Source organism: Lolium perenne, chromosome 3 (assembly GCF_019359855.2).
Source record: "Lolium perenne isolate Kyuss_39 chromosome 3, Kyuss_2.0, whole genome shotgun sequence".
NCBI classification, from domain to species: Eukaryota; Viridiplantae; Streptophyta; class Magnoliopsida; order Poales; family Poaceae; genus Lolium; species Lolium perenne.
The window spans coordinates 33,434,577-33,456,183 of record NC_067246.2 but is presented as its reverse complement, the minus strand read 5'-3'; the positions used below and the strand labels follow the sequence as shown (position 1 = coordinate 33,456,183).

The window sequence follows — 21,607 nt, the reverse complement described above, 5'->3', positions numbered from 1 at the left end:
TAATTTTTTTTTGTGTTTTTGATATAGCAAACAAGATAGCAAATAAAGTAAAACTAGCAACTAATTTTTTTGTATTTTGATTTAGTGCAGCAAACAAAGTAGTAAATAAAACTAAGCAAGACAAAAACAAAGTAAAGAGATTGAGAAGTGGAGACTCCCCTTGCAGCGTGTCTTGATCTCCCCGGCAACGGCGCCAGAAATTTGCTTGATGCGTGTGGTTGACACGTCCATTGGGAACCCCAAGAGGAAGGTGTGATGCGCACAGCGGCAAGTTTCCCTCAGTAAGAAACCAAGGTTTAATCGAACCAGTAGGAGTCAAGAAGCACGTTGAAGGTTGATGGCGGCGGGATGTAGTGCGGCGCAACACCAGAGATTCCGGCGCCAACGTGGAACCTGCACAACACAACCAAAGTACTTTGCCCCAACGAAACAGTGAGTTTGTCAATCTCACCGGCTTGCTGTAACAAAGGATTAACCGTATTGTGTGGAAGATGATTGTTTGCAGAAAACAGTAGAACAAGTATTGCAGTAGATTGTATTTCAGTATAGAGAATTGGACCGGGGTCCACAGTTCACTAGAGGTGTCTCTCCATAAGATAAACAGCATGTTGGGTGAACAAATTACAGTTGGGCAATTGAAAAATAAAGAGGGCATGACCATGCACATACATATTATGACGAGTATAGTGAGATTTAATTGGGCATTACGACAAAGTACATAGACCGCCATCCAGCATGCATCTATGCCTAAAAAGTCCACCTTCAGATTATCATCCGAACCCCCTCCAGTATTAAGTTGCTAACAACAGACAATTGCATTAAGTATTGCGCGTAATGTAATCAGTAACTACATCCTTGAACATAGCACTAATGTTTTATCCCTAGTGGCAACAGCACATCCACAACCTTAAAACTTTCTGTCACTGTCCCAGATATCAATGGAGGCATGAACCCACTATCGAGCATAAATACTCCCTCTTGGAGTCACAAGCATCTACTTGGCCAGAGCATCTACTAGTAACGGAGAGCATGCAAGATCATAAACAACACATAGACATAACTTTGATAATCAACATAACAAGTATTCTCTATTCATCGGATCCCAACAAACGCAACATATAGAATTACAGATAGATGATCTTGATCATGTTAGGCAGCTCACAAGATCCGATAATGAAGCACAATGGGGAGAAGACAACCATCTAGCTACTGCTATGGACCCATAGTCCAGGGGTAGACTACTCACACATCACTCCGGAGGCGACCATGGCGGCGTAGAGTCCTCCGGGAGATGATTCCCCTCTCCGGCAGGGTGCCGGAGGCGATCTCCTGGATCCCCCGAGATGGGATCGGCGGCGTCGGCGTCTCTGGAAGGTTTTCCGTATCGTGGCTCTCGGTACTGGGGGTTTCGCAACGGAGGCTTTAAGTAGGCGGAAGGGCAGGTCAGGAGGCGGCACGAGGGCCCCACACCACAGGGCCGCGCGGCCAAGGGGGGGGCGCGCCGCCCTAGGGTGTGGCCACCTCGTGGCCCCACTTCGTCTCCTCTTCGGACTTCTGGAAGCTTCGTGGCAAAATAGGACCCTGGGCGTTGATTTCGTCCAATTCCGAGAATATTTCGTTACTAGGATTTCTGAAACCAAAAACAGCAGAAAACAGCAACTGGCACTTCGGCATCTTGTTAATAGGTTAGTTCCAGAAAATGCACAAATGTGACATAAAGCGTGCATAAAACATGTAGATAACATCAATAATGTGGCATGGAACATAAGAAATTATCGATACGTCGGAGACGTATCAAGGCCCCCAAGAGGATAGCGACATCCGCAGCTGCCGCGCCATTAGCTTTCGCTCGGAGCAGCCGAATCTCCGCACTCCCACGTTGCCGAACGGAGATGAGGGAGACCCACAACGCCGCCGTCCTGCGAACCACTAGCACAAGCACCTCCCACGCGGCGACGACGCCACACCACGTAGGACCACCAACCTCACCGCCGGCAGGAGCCGACGCCCGCCACGACGAGCAACCGACAGCAACCGGCCGATCACAACCTGCAGAGGAAGAAGCAGGGGAGAGGGGCCGCCACCCGCCCACCCTCCCCGGACAGCAGCTGTGAGCCGCCGCCGACGCCGCCACATCTGGGAGGAGCCGGAGCTCCGCCCGCCACCGCGCTGCTTCGAACCACCGGGGGTGCAGATGGGGCGTCGTGGGGGTGCCGAGCCAGGCCGCCGGCCGACCAGGCCGAGCCAGCGACCCGGAGCAAGCCCGAGCAGGCCCGCAGGAGCCCATCTGGGCCTTGTGCGCGCGCCGCCAAGCCCCGCCGCGGCCCGCAGGAGGAAAAAGTTTTGATGTTGTTGTTGTCAGTAACATTTATCATAGCTCTAGGGGGGAGACTTTTTTTCATAGTATCTTAGACATAAATGCTCACCGAAATGGAGATGTTCCCTATAACTTCACTACTCTTAGCCACTAAAAGAATTATGAATTTACTACCTAAACTATTCAAGCTGTATTACATTCCTTTAAATTTAGTGATGTATTTTATTAGTTGCCACTTACCACGCCACCATTTATTAGAATTTTATCTATTAATTTATCCATTCAGCCACACAAACTATGTTTTCCTTTATTTCACAAAAGCATATAAAATTTGGCGATAAAATTAGATATATTGTTTGCTCCTAATTGTTTCGAAAGTGCAAAGGAACTCGGAGAGAGCTTAGTCAAATGTGTGTACCATGTGAAGGAGAGGGCTTAGTCAAACGTTTTAAGACACATTAACGTATCACTTCCAGGATTTTTTGTCACAACAAAACACATCAAAGTATTTAGAACTTTGGTATTTTAAAAATTATAGTGTTTTCTGAAATACTTTGCTACCAAACACAGTTATTAAAAAGTCTCCCTGTTACTTGTTGCTTAGTGATGTATTTCATATTGCTGCTTGTACGTTGTTTTACAGGTTGCTAGTAACTATTTTGCTAATGCAACATTTCTCCTTAATGAAAATGCAACGTATTTTTTGTGTGGTCCTTTTCGTATAGCCAACAGTGGCTGAGGCATGCATGGGCACCGGCAGAGGCCGGGGCTCCACCACACGACTACAAAATTGCATATGCATGGATTTTAGTGTAAGAAAATTTGTGATATTTCTATAGGTTGGCCCTCTTGAAAATGTTATAGGAACATTCGGTTCATTTAGCCATTTGTCTCCATTTCCTACCTGCACTACATGAAGCTAGCACGCTAAAGCATTTTCCAATGATTTTTTGGATAGTGGTTTAAAAAAAGTACCATTTTCGAGTTTTTGAAAATTTTGAACTCATTAGGAACTCATGATCCAATAATTATCTGTGTGAACTTGGTTTGTTATCCATCTCAATCTCTAATCTGTATTTGTGCACGTGTGTCATGGTCGACTTAATTTGAATTCGCAAGTACGGCCTAGGCTGGACGGATATGCACGAAACTTGTCACATTAAATAGAAATAGTATTGGAAGTACCATATAATAGCGACCTATTGCCTTCCTTCCCTACTAGATGGGTTAAGCGCGCTTTGCCGCGCCAGCTACAACGCGTTTATCGCCCGATGGATTTGCACGTTTATTTTGATAGCATTGTTAGCAGGTTTGACACATTGACATTTTCTTGTTTCAATACTGCCCATAAATGGGCTATGCACCGCCACACCAGCAATAGCAAAATGATTCATCCTTCCAAGCTTTAGATAACTTTATTTTTAAGAAATTTTATCAATGAAATAGTTTCTTTCGAAAAAATAGGTGAATAAAGATTTATAGATTACATTACATATGGACAACCACCATTTTTTATCTTATAAACCAGAATAATCAATAATCAAGTAACAGAGCTCACAAATTTGCACTACAATGGACATGTTAATAGGATGTGACACAATTAACTCGGAACCTATATAGTAGTACATCAAAATTCCGTCTCTCCGGTGTGGATAGCTCACTTACCTACAACAACCAAATCAAACACTGCAATGCGATGCGGTTAACCACAACACACGGGCCTTTGGACCTCATATTCTAGTCGTCCATTTTCCCCATAAGCTTCATGGCCAATGCATCTGACTGTGCGAGAAGGTCCTTCACTTCAACACCACCTTCATCGTTGTAGTACTTGTTTTTGCCATTGTAGAACATGCCCCGGCCTCTGCCCGACTCCCAGGCCTCTGTATTCTGACACCGCATCAGCTTCCTCCCGTCTCTTTCGCTTCAGCTTCATCTTCTCGTGCAAACTCTTATGATTGTCATTATCCTCCTGCACTTCTCTCAGCATCTCTGCATACCTCTGGTAAACTGCAGCAATAAAGCCAAAAGCAATATGAGTTTCAATTCACATAGTACATGCAAAACTGCAGGCATGAATAGAAAAACAAGTTGAACAAACCTTTATCCTTGTGAATCACAACTTATGAGCCCACTTCTTCCGCTAAAGACGCAAGAAGATCAATCCCTCATCAGCATACTTAACCCTTGCTCCCACAAGCCAGTGCATGTTTATCTTCAACTTCTTCAAAGGGCCTAGTTGCCAACCTGGTAAGGACGAAAGATTAGCATAGCCAACCTGGTAAGGACGAAAGATTAGCATAGCCAACAGAAAACAACACTCAGATGTCAGATCAAAGCCTAAATGACTAAAGTTGGGAAGGTACAAGGAACAATCACTACTGTGAAAATTAAATTTTAAGTTAGGAGGGACATACCCTTTGACTTTTTCTGGTTCCATATTTCTACGGGTGCCAGGAGCTTGGGAGAAAGGATATCGTCAAATCTGTGCATATTTGCATCTGTTGTATCCTTCTTCGGATAATCAATATCATCGTCAAGTCCATCATCTGCAAACATATAATGATTGACATGTGGATTTATTTCGATAACTTAAGCTTTTTTGTTTCATATGTTTCAGATAGATGTCATCCACATCCTTCTTCGCCACATTCTTCTTGTGGCTTACGAAGTGGATTTTAGGAATAATAGGAAGACCAAACGAAGAACCATATGCAGAAAGATTCTCAATAGAGAACCTCCTCAGATCAAACACCTCTTTGACTTTATGGAGGTACACTGACTTGAGATAGGTAACAAAAGCCCTTTTACCCAATTGCTGCAGATTGGGAAATTTAAACAAGCACTAACACTTGCACAAGTTCACAAATAATAATAATGGTCCAGTTATTCAGGTTGAGGTGTTTTTTCTTGACGCTGAAAGGCTTGGGGCTTAGGAACCTATCTTTAGCAAGTAAGGCCTAACCTTACAAAATAGATCAAATTTCCAGGGCTTCTTCATCCAATATGGTGTACATGATTTCGTGGTAGATTTTAATTCAACACCCATTTAGCAATATTTCACAAAAATAACACTGATGAAAATGTGAAAGAACTTTATGACTATTTTCTGTGGGAATAGAAGAGCTACATTTGCAACTCCATTTAGCAAATACCAACTGCATATAGTTTGGTAGACCAAACCTAACTACCACCATGATTAATCCAACAGAAGTGCAGAGAGGTAATACCTTATGCTAGATGGGAAGCAATGGAGATATTGATGATTTAATAAATAAGAGAAATTAGACCAGGCAATTGTAACACACGAGGTTATGGTAGCAACTGCTTCTACTGCTACCATCCATCCCTTGAATTGTCACTATGAGCAGAAGTTCAGTTAACACCCCGAAAAAATAAATTAGTTTCCCGTTGATCGAAAACAAATTCCACATCATGGAAACATACTAATTTACATGATACTGAATCAAATGTAACAAAATTCTCTTTACATGGATTACCTGTGCAAATGCATGACTACAATATAGGAGCAGAATAATGTTAGCAATATGTGTGCCAATTTTCTATTCAGAACACCATAGGTAATGCATACCTGTAATGTTGCAGTACCTTTTAGGCTTCCAGAATTTTTTTGCGAGCCATAACTATTAAAAATTCAATTTAAAAATGAATCATTTCTATGCAATAGTCTGAAAGATCTCTTGTTGGCTCATGCAAAGCTAAATTTTGGTTGCATTGATAATTAGAAAGTACAGACTATGCCACAATATCACTGATGACCGAGAGACTCGAGATGATATATCTTGCTGAACTTTCCCACTGTGGAGTTCAGCCTTGATGTAAATTCTTCTCCTGTAGTATCCATGGTCAGCAAATGTGTTCACCGGGCTCTGTAATTTCTGAAGTCAATGTACAGGGTAAACCAAATCAATAGTACAGCTATCCCTGTGCAACATATTTCCAATTAGGCCTGAAAGAGGCAAGTATACTTGTTAGAGCGGAAACTCTGAGCCCCGTTAGCGGTGTCGAGCACAGAGTGTCAGCCAAATTTTTAGAAGATCCTGCGCAAGCTATTTGTTGGGACTCAAGGGACAGTGACGTGCCTGGTTGCAGGAAGAGAAGGAGAATCAGCACATAAGAAGAGTCAGGCATCTCTAATATAGCTTTGTGGAAGCTGGCGAAAATAATAATCAAATTTTATTAGCTCAAAAAATTGGTTCAAGAAATTTTATGAGTCACGAAGAATACTTTCGGATGAAATTCGGCAATGCTTTTCTACCATGCACCTCCATATTTTCCCACGGGCATATCATGTACAAAAACTAACCAAGTTCACTTGGCCTTCCTTTAGATTAACTTAGCAGACACGAATCAATTGAATTGCCAAATTTCATTATGTAGCTTGCAAGCCATTGCAAATCGTATTACCCTTGCAAACCATACATCTGATATAAACTAAAGCAGGAAAGCAAAAATAAATAAAGAGAAAAAGAAGAATAAGAACAGGAAGAACAGTACCTCCAGCAGCCCAGCCGGCTGGCTGAACACACGAAAAGCCGCAGCAGCCACCAGCGAAGAAAGAGATGTGTATTGACTCACACACGGTGGAAATCCGTGGGCAGAATGGTGGATGCCGGAGACAGCAGAATAGTACGGCATTTCAACAAATAGGTGGTGGGCAGGTCTCTTCTCTACATGTTAGTCAACCTTCATCTCATCGAGCTCTTGGGGAGAAGCTGTAGGCGACCTAGCGTCGGGAACGGAGGCCGACGATTGGCGGAAAATACCTGGGCATCGGGACGGGCAGGGGCTACCAACGCGTGGTTGAGGAGCGAGGGAACCTGCCTGCTGAGGACGGAAGTCGGCGACAGCGGGCCAGGTCAGAGAAAGAACCGCTGCTCGCTTGTCCATCACCATGAAAAGTCTCCACCGATCTGGATGTCCTCCTCTTGCATAGCGGCCTCTCCTGACGGATCCAACCGGTGGCTAGCGAACCTTAAAATCTTGATCGAGGCGCCCCGCCCAGCCGGAAAGAACCAGTTTCAAGAACAAGCAGACCGGCATATCTGCCGGGAAAGAGAAGATCCGGCGGAAGAGAAAGAAGCCCCGCCGCTAGATCGAAAGAACCGAGCAGAGAAAAAATCTACCGTAAGACATTGAAGAAAGGGGCCCAAATCTGTCCCGCCGGGCCGCCACGCACCGACCACGCAGAACCGGCCAAGCCCGGAACAGCCTCCACCTACACCTACGCAGGCCCAGTGCCCATGCACGACCGGCAAAACGCTGAGAGAGCAGGGATTGCAACAGCCTTAAGCCGTTTAGATAATATATTACACCTACATAGCCGAGAGCCGATGCAATTAACAATCGATCTCATATCCACTCTCGCAAGTAGCAATGACCGTCGATAGTGGCATTCGCTCGCCAAACCGGCTTCTTTCTTGCCTTGTGTCGCCAGCAGAGACGACAGAATGGGCGGAGGATCCCATGAGCCCTACCGGAAGAGTCATGGAAGATGTTGGTGTGTATATCATCCTTGTGATGGGGCTTGGCATGCGCTTAGACCTACCTGTCTTTCGCAACGGCATCGAAACAGAAATGATTACCCGTTTCCCGCGCTTCCAAAGCATTCAAGTAATGTTCCTCGTTCTTACCTGGGTTGTCTAGGAATGTGAATTTTACTACTGGTTCCCATTTATTTGGGGCGGCCGTGATGGGTTGATTTTCTGTGAGGAGGACCCGTCACCTACCTTCCTTTGGCCTGCATGAATGGAGTGAATATTAATTCCAGGGGTTAAGGCTATGTTTGAATTCAATGCATCTTTACTGAGAAATTATTATTTTATAAAAACTTTAGACTACAAATAGCAGAGCTTACAAATACTACAATATACTGCAAAATCGTGGAGTTTTTTTTAGCACATGCAGTTGCTGGTAGAGTATTATGTTTAAAAATACTATATGTTCTTGAGAAAATAAATTAAAAATTGCACGTGAAGTACCAAAATCAAATTGTGTTGTCTGTTCGTTAATATTTTGATCGAACTAGCTAACTTTTAGAGTACTTGTAGGTAAGCACTGTATCTTGCACGTGGAGTACGTCTCTGGCACTCCTGCACTGACCATGCCTTAATTTGATGTGGCAAGTTTTATCAATGCTGACATGACTCTCCTCGTCGAGACACTTAATATGACTACAACTACTTAACAACCTTTTATACTCCGTAGCCCATCATTAACTAGGGGGTGGGCATTCGGTCATGATCGAAAATTCGGTTTTTGTATTTCGGTCTATTTCAAATTCGGTCAGAAAAAAATGAAGACCGAAATATACTCACTACTTTTACTACCCGACAAATTCAGGTACCCTGTAATTCGGGTTCGGGTTCGGTCATGACCGAATAGTGTGGCTAACGTTGTCAACGCAAAACTTAGACATTATTTAGTAAAAGGTTGGCAACATTTTAGATGTATTTTGGATGTTTTTTCATTACATATATTATTATCAATTGGCACGAATAAATATTCAACAATCTAAATAAAAATGTAACAACGCTAGAGAAGTTTATGAATATTCAAGAATATCACATCTCACGCATATCAAAAAATCTAAAGATTGGGACAGTCTTACGTAAAATTCGATCAGTTCGGTCTATTCGGTTACCCAGAACAAAATGACCGAATCGACCAAACTTAATTCGGTCTATAAAATTTTCTACCCGATATTTTATCGGTCATTTCGATCTTGGTCTTTTCGGGTTCGGTCTCGGTCTTTTCGGTTTCGGTCTTCGGTCATCGGTTTTTTTGCCCACCGTGACATTAACCCACAACATGCATACAGGCCATCGATGACCCCAAGAACGGCAAGCCACGATGGGTGCAAACGACGGTGTGTTAGAATTGTAATTATCATCTAACTTTGTCTGTCTTGTAGCACACGCCTATATGTGTTGTATACAGACGTGTATGTTGTACTGGTCATATATATACATGTGGAACGGGCTGGGTTGTTCACCCAAGCACCAAACCCTAAACCTTGTTTCTTGTCTTGGTATCAGAGCCAACGCAGCCGCCGCTGCGATCTCATCTGCCGCCGCCGCCGAGAGACCTCTCCTCAGCGCGCCGCGATGACTTCCCCTCTTCAACTCTCCACCTTCGTCGGGTCGACTTCCTCTTCCCCGATGGCGAGCGCCTCCGCAGGAACCGTCCCGGTTCCCCCGTTCCGATTGGAGGCCGGCAACTTCAATGTCTGGAAGGGCATAGTCCTTCCCAACCTTGCCGGCGCTGGACTGCATCGTCACCTCGACGCAACTGCCGTCGTGCCTGCAAAGACGATCACCGAGGGAGACGGCGACAAGGCCGTGACAATCCCTAATCCCCAGTATGATAACTGGTGGACTCAGGATCAGCGCCTCATCGGGCTGCTCCTCGGCTCCATGGAGCCCAACATTGCCAACCAGCTTATCGGTTGTCAAACCGCCGCTGCAGTCTGGGCCGGCGTCCACGACTTGTATGGCGCTCAGAGCCGCGCCAATGTGCGCCACATCCGTCGACAGCTCGTAACGACGAGGAAGGAGGATCTTTCCGCTGCAGCATACATTCAGAAGATGAAAGGCTATGTAGATGCAATGGCCGCCGCCGGTGCTCCCATCACCGACGATGAACTCGTTGACTACATTGTCATCGGTCTGGGCTCTGCGTACAACCCTGTCACCGCCTCGCACTCGCGTGGCTCTGACGCGTCGGTCCCCTATGCCACCTTCTACGCCGACATCCTTTCCTTCGAGTCCCTCCAAGCACAGCAGGCGCAAAACGAGGGATGGTCGTCGTCGGTGAACGCGGCGGTGCGTCCTATCCCCACTTTTCCAAGTGGAGGATTTCCTCGACCCAATGGTGGTGACGGCCAGCAGGGGCAGCCTCGTCATGGAGGCAACACTGGCGGCTACGGCCAACAGGGGCAGCCTCGTCATGGAGGCAACACTGGCGGCTACGGCCGCAATGCGGGTGGCGGCTACGGCCGCAACGATGGTGGCGGCTACGGCCGCAACGATGGCGGCGGCTACGGCCGCAACGATGGAGACGGCTAAGGCCGCAATGATGGCAGTCGCAATGGCGGCAACGGTGGAGGCTGGAACAATGGTCGCAATGGCGGCCAGCAGCAGCATCGTTGGAGGCCTAAATGCCAGATTTGTGGCAATTGGGGACACGTCACCAAGGACTGTCGCAACCGCTTCGACGCCAATTTTCAGCCACCGCAGCAGAAGAGTGGCAACGCTGCAACAACAAACTACAACAACAATCCCTGGATCATGGACTCCGGGACGACTGATCACCTCACCAATGAGCTAGCACGTCTTTAGGCATACGAGCGCTACGGTGGCAAGGATCAAGTCCAAGTAGCAAATGGTGCAGGTCTGTCAATTTCGCACATTGGTCAATCACTTTTAGCTGGTTCATCTCTTCACCTTAAAAATATACTCCATGTGCCTGATGCCCGTCTTAGCCTTCTCTCCGTTTATCGTCTCGTTTGTGATAATCATGTGTTTGTTGAGTTTCATCGTGATTTTTTCTGTGTCAAGGACATAACCACGAGGAGGGTTCTGCTTCTCGGTAGGAGTGAAGGTGGCCTCTACCCCATCCCGTTCGGCAAGGAGTCGTCTCGTCTTGTGTCAGCCGGTGCAACTTCTCAACAGTGGCACCAACGTCTAGGTCATCCATCCAATCATGTAGTTCAAAAAATTGTTAGTTCCAATGAGCTTTCTGTAGGGATTCGTTGCATAGAAAACAAAAAATTTCCTACCGCGAGAACGCAATCCAAGCCAAGATGCAATCTAGAAAACGGGAGCAACGAGGAGATGATTGAGACTCACCCTTGAAGATTTCCAAAGCCTACAAGATGAGGCTCTTGTTGCTGCGGTAGACGATCACTTGCCGCTTGCAAAAGCGCGTAGAAGATCTTGATCACGGTGCCACGATCGGGCAGCACCTCCGTACTCGGTCACACGTTCGGTGTTGATGAAGACGATGTCCTTCTCCCCGTTCCAGCGGGCAGCGGAAGTAGTAGCTCCTCCTTGAATCCGGCAGCACGACGGCGTGGTGGCGGTGGTGGTGGAGAACTCCGGCGGAGCTTCGCTAAGCGTGCGGGAGAGGTGGAGGAGAGAGGGGGCGGCTAGGGTTTGGGAGAGGGGGCGCCGGCCACTATAGGGTGCGGCCACTGATGGCGTGTAACTCACACGTTCGTTGGGAACCCCAAGAGGAAGGTATGATGCGCACAGCAGCAAGTTTTCCCTCAGAAAGAAACCAAGGTTTAATCGAACCAGTAGGAGTCAAGAAGCACGTTGAAGGTTGATGGCGGCGGGATGTAGTGCGGCGCAACACCAGAGATTCCGGCGCCAACGTGGAACCTGCACAACACAACCAAAGTACTTTGCCCCAACGAAACAGTGAGGTTGTCAATCTCACCGGCTTGCTGTAACAAAGGATTAGATGTATAGTGTGGATGATGATTGTTTGCAGAAAACAGTAGAACAGTATTGCAGTAGATTGTATTTCAGTAAAGAGAATTGGACCGGGGTCCACAGTTCACTAGAGGTGTCTCTCCCATAAGATAAATAGCATGTTGGGTGAACAAATTACAGTTGGGAAATTGACAAATAAAGAGGGCATGACCATGCACATACGTATTATGATGAGTATTGTGAGATTTAATTGGGCATTACGACAAAGTACATAGACCGCTATCCAGCATGCATCTATGCCTAAAAAGTCCACCTTCAGGTTATCATCCGAACCCCCTCCAGTATTAAGTTGCTAACAACAGACAATTGCATTAAGTATTGCGCGTAATGTAATCAATAACTACATCCTTAGACATAGCATCAATGTTTTATCCCTAGTGGCAACAGCACATCCATAATCTTAGAGATTTCTGTCACTTCCCCAGATTCACGGAGACATGAACCCACTATCGAGCATAAATACTCCCTCTTGGAGTTACAAGCATCTACTTGGCCAGAGCATCTACTAGTAACGGAGAGCATGCAAGATCATAAATAACACATAGACATAACTTTGATAATCAACATAACAAGTATTCTCTATTCATCGGATCCCAACAAATGCAACATATAGAATTACAGATAGATGATCTTGATCATGTTAGGCAGCTCACAAGATCCAACAATGAAGCACAATGAGGAGAAGACAACCATCTAGCTACTGCTATGGACCCATAGTCCAGGGGTGAACTACTCACTCATCACTCCGGAGGCGACCATGGCGGCGTAGAGTCCTCCGGGAGATGAATCCCCTCTCCGGCAGGGTGCCGGAGGAGATCTCCAGAATCCCCCGAGATGGGATTGGCGGCGGCGGCGTCTCAGTAAGGTTTTCTGTATCGTGGCTCTCGGTACTGGGGGTTTCGGGACAGAGGCTTTAAGTAGGCGGAAGGGCAGGTCAAGAGGCGGCACGAGGGCCCCACACCACAGGCCGGCGCGGCCAGGGCCTGGGCCGCGCCGCCCTAGGGTGTGGCCACCTCGTGGCCCCACTTCGTCTCCTCTTCGGTCGTCTGGAAGCTTCGTGGCAAAATAGGACCCTAGGCATTGATTTCGTCCAATTCCGAGAATATTTCGTTACTAGGATTTCTGAAACCAAAAACAGCAGAAAACAGCAACTGGCACTTCGGCATCTTGTTAATAGGTTAGTTCCAGAAAATGCACGAATGTGACATAAAGTGTGCATAAAACATGTAGATATCATCAATAATGTGGCATGGAACACAAGAAATTATCGATACGTTGGAGACGTATCAGCCACCTTGTGGTCTTGGGGTGGCCGGCCCCCTCCCCTATGCCCCTCATTATATAGGTGGATCCCCAAGTGTTGGACTACAAGTCTTCGAATAATACCCCAATACAAGAACCTTCCATGTAGTAGGGAAACCTACCCAAGGTGGGACTCCCACTTGAGGTGGGATTCCCCCCTTCCATGTGGGGGGGTGGCCGGCCCCCTTAGGTGGAGTCCACCTTGGACTCCCCCACTAGGGTTGGCCGGCCATGGGGAGGTGGAGTCCCGGAGGGACTCCTCCTTCCTTAGTGATTCCTTCCGGACTTTCCTAGAACCTTCTAGAACCTTCCGTAAAATCACCGGATCATTTTCAAACTTATAAAATGACTTCCTATATATGAATCTTATTCTCCGGACCATTCCGGAACTCCTCGTGATGTCCGGGATCCCATCCGAGACTTCGAACAATACTTCGAACTCCATTCCATATTCAAGTTCTACTATTTCAACATCAAACCTTAAGTGTGTCACCCTACGGTTCGCGAACTATGTGGACATGGTTGAGTACTCTCTCCGACCAATAACCAATAGCGGGATCTGGAGATCCATAATGGCTCCCACATATTCAACGATGACTTTAGTGATCAAATGAACCATTCACATACGATACCAATTCCCTTTGTCATGCGATATTTTACTTGTTCGAGGTTGATACGCGTACAGCACGCGTCCGTTGGGAACCCCAAGAGGAAGGTGTGATGCCTACAACGGCAAGTTTTCCCTCAGTAAGAAACCAAGGTTTATCGAACCAGTAGGAGCCAAGAAGCACGTTGAAGGTTGATGGCGGCGAGATGTAGTGCGGCGCAACACCAGGGATTCCGGCGCCAACGTGGAACCTGCTGATAACCCACAAGTATAGGGGATCACGATAGTCTTCGAGGGAAGTAAAACCCAAATTTATTGATTTGACACAAGGGGAGGTAAAGAATACTTATAAGCCTTAACAACTGAGTTATCAATTCAGCTGCACCTGGAAAAGCACTAGTAACAGGGGTGATGTAAAAGTAGCAGTAATATGAGAGCAGTAGTAAAAGTAACACAGCAGCAGTATTAGCAATATGAGAGCAATGGCACCAGAAAATAGTTGATACTACTTCCAATGACATGTAGAACGAGTATATGATGATGAGAGATGGACCGGGGTTCCCAGCGATCTACACTAGTGGTAACTCTCCAATAACAAGTGACAAGTGTTGGGTGAATAAATTACAGTTGGGCAATTGATAGGATTCAAAGCATTAAGATAGAACATCCAGATTATTAATTATGTAGGCATGTTTTCCAATTATAGTCGTACGTGCTCGCAATGAGAAACTTGCACAACATCTTTTGTCCTACCAGCCGGTGGCAGCCGGGCCTCAAGGGAAACTACTGGATATTAAGGTACTCCTTTTAATAGAGTACCGGATCAAAGCATTAACACTCCGTGAAAACATGTGTCCCTCACATCACCGCCATCCCCTCCGGTTGTCCCGATTTCTGTCACTTCGGGGCCTTTGGTTCCAGACAGTGACATGTGCATACAACTTGTAGATACAATCTAAGCAATAAGTATAGAGCTCAAATCTAAGATCATGCCACTCGGGCCCTAGTGACAAGCATTAAGCATAACAAGATTGCAGCAACAATAACTTCACAAACTTTATAGATAGACTAATCATAATGTATCATCCATCGGATCCCAACAAACACAACACCGATTACATCAGATGAATCTCAATCATGTAAGGCAGCTCATGAGACCATTGTATTGAAGTACATGGGATAGAGAGTACCAACTAGCTATTGCTAGAACCCGTAGTCCATGGGGGAACTACTCACGGAGCATGATGGAGGCGGTGGCGTCGATGGAGATGGCTTCCGGGGGCACTTCCCCGTCCAGGCAGGGTGCCGGAACAGAGACTTCTGTCCCCCGAATTGGAGTTTCGCGATGGCGGCGGCGCCCCTAGAGTCTTTCTGGAGTTTCGTCAATTGGTACTGTGTTTTTAGGTCGAAAGGGGTTTTATAGGCGAAGAGGCGGCGCAGGAGGGTGCACAGGGGTTCCTCACCATAGGCTGGCGCGGGCCCAGGCCAGGCCGCGCCGCCTTATGGTGTGGTGGCCCTCTGGCCCCTCTCCGACTCTTCTTCGGTGTTCTGGAGCCTTCCGGGAAAAATAGGAGGTTTGGCGTTGATTTCGTCCAATTCCGAGAATATTGCCCGAACAGCCTTTCTGGAACCAAAAACAGCAGAAAACAGGAACTGGCACTGTGGCATCTTGTTAATAGGTTAGTTCCGGAAAACGCATAAAACATTATAAAGTGCAAGCAAAACATGTAAGTATTGTCATAAAACAAGCATGGAACGTCAGAAATTATGGATACGTTGGAGACGTATCAGCATCCCCAAGCTTAGTTCCTGCTCGTCCCGAGCAGGTAAACGATAAAAAGAATAATTTCTGTAGTGACATGCTACTTACATAACCTTGATCATACTATTACAAAGCATATGAAATGAATGAAGTGACTCAAGGCAATGATCTATAGTTGCTAACAAATAGATAACATATAGCAAAACTTTTCATGAAGAGTACTTTCAAGACAAGCATCAAAAGCCTTGCACAAGAGTTAACTCATAAAGCAATAAATTCAAAGTAAAGGCATCGACGCAACACAAAGGAAGATATAAGTTTCAGCGATTGCTTTCAACTTTCAACATGTATATCTCATGGACATTGTCAACATAAAGTAATATGATGAATGCAGATAAGCAAGTATGTAAGAATCAATGCACAGTTGACACAAGTGTTTGCTTCTAAGGTGGGAGGAAATGGGTAAACTGACTCAACATAAAAGTAGAAGAATGGCCCTTCTACGAGGGAAGCATCGATTGCTATATTTGTGCTAGAGTTTTGGTTTTGAAAACATAAAGAGAGCATAAAAGTAAAGTTTTGAGAGGTGTTTGTTGTTGTCAACGAATGGTAGTGGGCACTCTAACCCCCTTGCCAGACAAACCTTCAAAGAGCGGCTCCCATGAATTATTTTTATTTTTGGGTGGCACTCCTTCCAACCTTTCTTTCACAAACCATGGCTAACCGAATCCTCGGGTGCCTGCCAACAATCTCATACCATGAAGGAGTGCCTTTTTATTTTAGTTTTATTATGATGACACTCCTCCCCTCCTTTGCTTTCTCAAGCCATGGCTCACCGAATCCTTCGGGTGCCGTCCAACAATCACATACCATGGAGGAGTGTCTATTTAGTTTAATTAATTTGGGACTGGGAATCCCATTGCCAGCTCTTTTTGCAAAATTATTGGATAAGCGGATGAAGCCACTAGTCCATTGGTGAAAGTTGCCCAACAAGATTGAAAGATAAAACACCACATACTTCCTCATGAGCTATAAAACATTGACACAAATTGAGAAGCATTTTGAATTGTTTAAAGGTAGCACTCAAGCAATTTACTTTGGAATGGCAGGAAATACCACATAGTAGGTAGGTATGGTGGACACAAATGGCATAGGTTTTAGCTCAAGGTTTTGGATGCACGAGAAGCATTTCCTCTCAGTACAAGGCTTAGGCTAGCAAGGTTGTTTGAAGCAAACACAAGTATGAACCGGTACAGCAAAACTCACATAAGAACATATTGCAAGCATTATAATACTCTACACTGTCTTCCTTGTTGCTCAAACACTTTTACCAGAAAATATCTAGACCTTAAGAGAGACCAATCATGCAAACCAATTTTAACAAGCTCTACAGTAGTTCTCCACTAATAGGTTTAAACTACATGAAAAAACTTAATCATGATCTACTTGAGAGCTCAAAACAATTGCAAGTGTCAAATTATCCAAGACATATGAGGCATTTTCTGTTTCCAACCAAATAACCATAAGTGTTGTAGCTTCCAACTTTTACCATTGAACATTAAAAGTAAAACGAAGAACAAGTGTTCATATGAAAAAGCGGAGCGTGTCTCTCTCCCAAACAAGGATTGCTAGGATCCGATCTTATTCAAACAAAAACAAAACGAAAATAAACACACAGACGCTCCAAGTAAAGCACATATGATGTGACCGAATAAAAATATAGTTTCAATAGAAGAAACCTGATAAGTTGATGAAGAAGGTGATGCCTTGGGCATCCCCAAGCTTAGACGCTTGAGTCTTCTTGAAATATGCAGGGATGAACCACGGGGGCATCCCCAAGCTTAAACTTTTCACTCTTCTTGATCATATATCATCCTCCTCTCTTGACCCTTGAAAACTTCCTTCACACCAAACTTCTCATAAACTTCATTAGAGGGGTTAGTACTCAAAAAATTTGAATCCACCTTGGTCCTGTAGTGACACATTGCAAGAACTCAATAAAACATTAGCTACAGCTCTCCACGTGTAGAGAGCGTTGCTTAAAGTCCACAAGAGACAATGCAAAAAACAGAGACAGAATCTGCCAAAACAGAACAGCCAGTAAAGACGAATTTTAAAGAAATACTTCCGTTGCTCAAATCAGAAAACTCAAAACTAATGAAAGTTGCGTACATATCTGAGGAACACGCACGTAAATTGGCATATTTTTCTGAGTTACCTACAGAGAAAACAGCCCAGATTCGTGACAGATAGAAATCTGTTTCTGCGCAGAAATCCAAATCTAGTATCAACCTTCGATTAGAGGCTTCACTTGGCACAACAAAACACAAAACTAAGATAAGGAGAGGTTGCTACAGTAGTAAACAACTTCCAAGATACAAATATAAAACAAAGTACTGTAGCAAAATAACACATGGGTTATCTCCCAAGAAGTTCTTTCATTATAGCCATTAAGATGGGCTCAGCAGTTTTGATGATGCACTCGCAAGAAATAGTATTTGAAGCAAAAGAGAGCATCAAGAGGCAAATCCATAACACATTTAAGTCTAACCCACTTCCTATGCATAGGAATCTTGTACACAAATAAATTCATGAAGAACAAAGTGACAAGCATAGAAAGATAAAACAAGAGTAACTTCAAATTTTTAAGCATATAGAGAGGTGTTTTAGTACCATGCAAATTTCTACAACCATATTTTCCTCTCTCATAATAATTTTCATTAGCTTCATGAACAAACTCAACAATATAACTATCACATGCAGCATGTTTTTCATGATCCATAAACTCATAATTTTTATCAAGTTCAAGAATAGTGGGATTAAAACTTTCAAACACACTTTTATCAACAATATAACATGATGATTGATCAATCTCAAAAGATATGGGACTCATAGATAAAGTCAAGAATTCTCCAATCCCATTTTCATTAGTAGTACAATTAATATTATCAAGTAACATAGGACCATCATCTAGAGATTTATCATAAACATTTGCCAAGCAAAATTCTTTAGTACCATGCATTTCGACATCAGGCACAAACAAAGAATTATCATAAGATTTATCAAAGTAGCATGGATTATCATAAATAACAGTACCATAATTATTCTCACAAGTTTTACTCATAGGTACTATTTCAAGAGAATCCACAGGAACATCACATTCAACCTCTTTCGGTAAGCATGGGGGACAATCAAATAATGTAAGAGATAAAGAGTTACTCTCATTAGAAGGTTGGCATGGGTAGCTAATCCATTCTTCCTCCTTTTGTTCGTCGCTCTCCTCTTCTTTTTCATCCAATGAGCTTTCAGGTTCATCAGTTTCTTCTTCCACAGGTTCCTGCAAATTGTGAGTGCATTCTTGTGCATTAATGAGTCTCTCTTTATAGTCAATGATATAAGGATTATCACTGAAGCATTCTATGCAACAATTAAGGATAGAAGAGACCTAATCTTTAAGGTCCTTACAAACAACACAAGTTTCATAATTCTCAACCATGAAGGATTCGATCTCAGAAGCTCCCATAAATACGACAAATTGTTCTACCTCTTCGAACCCATAATGAATATAGAAATTTCGATTATAGTTCTTAATTAAAAATTCCTCACTAAAGCCACATTGAAATTTAAGATGTTTAGTGTCCTGTTGAGAGCAACAGTTTATATCATGGCGTTTAAGCAAGATTTTAGCAATTGTATTCACTTTTTCTATCATAGCACTCATTACTTCACCAGCTCTTGATTTCCTATAATTATTATAACATTCTATGAGCTCCAAGTAGGTTGTAGGTTCTCCCATAACAGCAGTTTTTAATTTTTAGATTTTTCAAATTTTTAAGGATTTTTGGATATATGAGAAAAATAAAACAAGACAAAAAGAAACTAAGCAAAAGTAAACTAAACAAAATAATACTAGACAGAAATAAACTAAGCACAAATAAACTAGACAAAAGTAAACTAAGCAAAACAAAATAAAACAAAATAAAAACAGAGAGAGAGGTAGAGTGTACTCCCCAGGTGAACTTATGAGTAGAGCTATGCCTCCCCGGCTACGGCGCCAGAAAACAGTCTTGATAACCCACAAGTATAGGGAATCGCGATAGTCTTCGAGGGAAGTAAAACCCAAATTTATTGATTCGACACAAGGGGAGGTAAAGAATACTTATAAGCCTTAACAACTGAGTTGTCAATTCAGCTGCACCTGGAAAAGCACTAGTAACAGGGGTGATGTAAAAGTAGCAGTAATATGAGAGCAGTAGTAAAAGTAACACAGCAGCAGTAATAGCAATACGAGAGCAATGGCACCAGAAAATAGTTGATACTATTCCAATGACATGTAGAACGAGTATATGATGATGAGAGATGGACCGGGGTTCCCAGCGATCTACAGTAGTGGTAACTCTCCAATAACAAGTGACAAGTGTTGGGTGAACAAATTACAGTTGGGCAATTGATAGGATTCAAAGCATTAAGATAGAACATCCAGATTATTAATTATGTAGGCATGTTTTCCAATTATAGTCGTACGTGCTCGCAATGAGAAACTTGCACAACATCTTTTGTCCTACCAGCCGGTGGCAGCCGGGCCTCAAGGAAAACTACTGGATATTAAGGTACTCCTTTTAATAGAGTACCGGATCAAAGCATTAACACTCTGTGAAAACATGTGTCCCTCACATCACCGCCATTCCCTCCGGTTGTCCCGATTTCTGTCACTTCGGGGCCTTTGGTTCCGGACAGTGACATGTGCATACAACTTGTAGATACAATCTAAGCAATAAGTATAGAGCTCAAATCTAAGATCATGCCACTCGGGCCCTAGTGACAAGCATTAAGCATAATAAGATTGCAGCAACAATAACTTCACAAACTTTATAGATAGACTAATCATAATGTATCATCCATCGGATCCCAACAAACACAACACTGATTACATCAGATGAATCTCAATCATGTAAGGCAGCTCATGAGACCATTGTATTGAAGTACATGGGATGGAGAGTACCAACTAGCTACTGCTAGAACCCGTAGTCCATGGGGGAACTACTCACGGAGCATGATGGAGGCGGTGGCGTCGATGGAGATGGCTTCCGGGGGCACTTCCCCGTCCCGGCAGGGTGCCGGAACAGAGACTTCTGTCCCCCGAATTGGAGTTTCGCGATGTCGGCGGCGCCCCTGGAGTCTTTCTGGAGTTTCGTCAATTGGTACTGTGTTTTTAGGTCGAAAGGGGTTTTATAGGCGAAGAGGCGGCGCAGGAGGGTGCCTGGGGGTTCCTCACCATAGGCTAGCGCGGGCCCAGGCCAGGCCGCGCCGCCTTATGGTGTGGTGGCCCTCTGGCCCCTCTCCGACTCTTCTTCGGTGTTCTGGAGCCTTCCGGGAAAAATAGGAGGTTTGGCGTTGATTTCGTCCAATTCCGAGAATATTGCCCGAACAGCCTTTCTGGAACCAAAAACAGCAGAAAACAGGAACTGGCACTGTGGCATCTTGTTAATAGGTTAGTTCCGGAAAACGCATAAAAACATTATAAAGTGCAAGCAAAACATGTAAGTATTGTCATAAAACAAGCATGGAACGTTAGAAATTATGGATACGTTGGAGACGTATCACCTGCACAACACAACCAAAGTACTTTGCCCCAACGAAACAGCGAGGTTGTCAATCTCACCGGCTTGCTGTAACAAAGGATTAGATGTATAGTGTGGATGATGATTGTTTGCAGAAAACAGTAGAACAAGTATTGCAGTAGATTGAATTCGATTAAAAGAATGGACCGGGGTCCACAGTTCACTAGTGGTGTCTCTCCCATAAGATAAATAGCATGTTGGGTGAACAAATTACAGTTGGGCAATTGACAAATAGAGAGGGCATGACCATGCACATACATGATATGATGAGTATAGTGAGATTTAATTGGGCATTACGACAAAGTACATAGACCGCTATCCAGCATGCATCTATGCCTAAAAAGTCCACCTTCAGGTTATCATCCGAACCCCTTCCAGTATTAAGTTGCAAACAACAGACAATTGCATTAAGTATGGTGCGTAATGTAATCAAAACCTACATCCTCGGACATAGCATCGATGTTTTATCCCTAGTGGCAA

General features: G+C 44.3%; 2 pseudogenes; one reads left to right on the top strand and one right to left on the bottom strand.

Annotated features, from left to right (window-relative positions):
- Nucleotides 1-3,854: 3,854 nt before the first annotated feature.
- LOC127340780 (DEAD-box ATP-dependent RNA helicase 32-like) lies at nt 3,855-7,600 on the bottom strand (annotated as a pseudogene).
- Nucleotides 7,601-7,621: 21 nt separating this feature from the next.
- The window catches only part of LOC127340779 (wax ester synthase/diacylglycerol acyltransferase 11-like), a 98,390-nt pseudogene continuing 84,404 nt past the window's right edge, over nt 7,622-21,607 (top strand).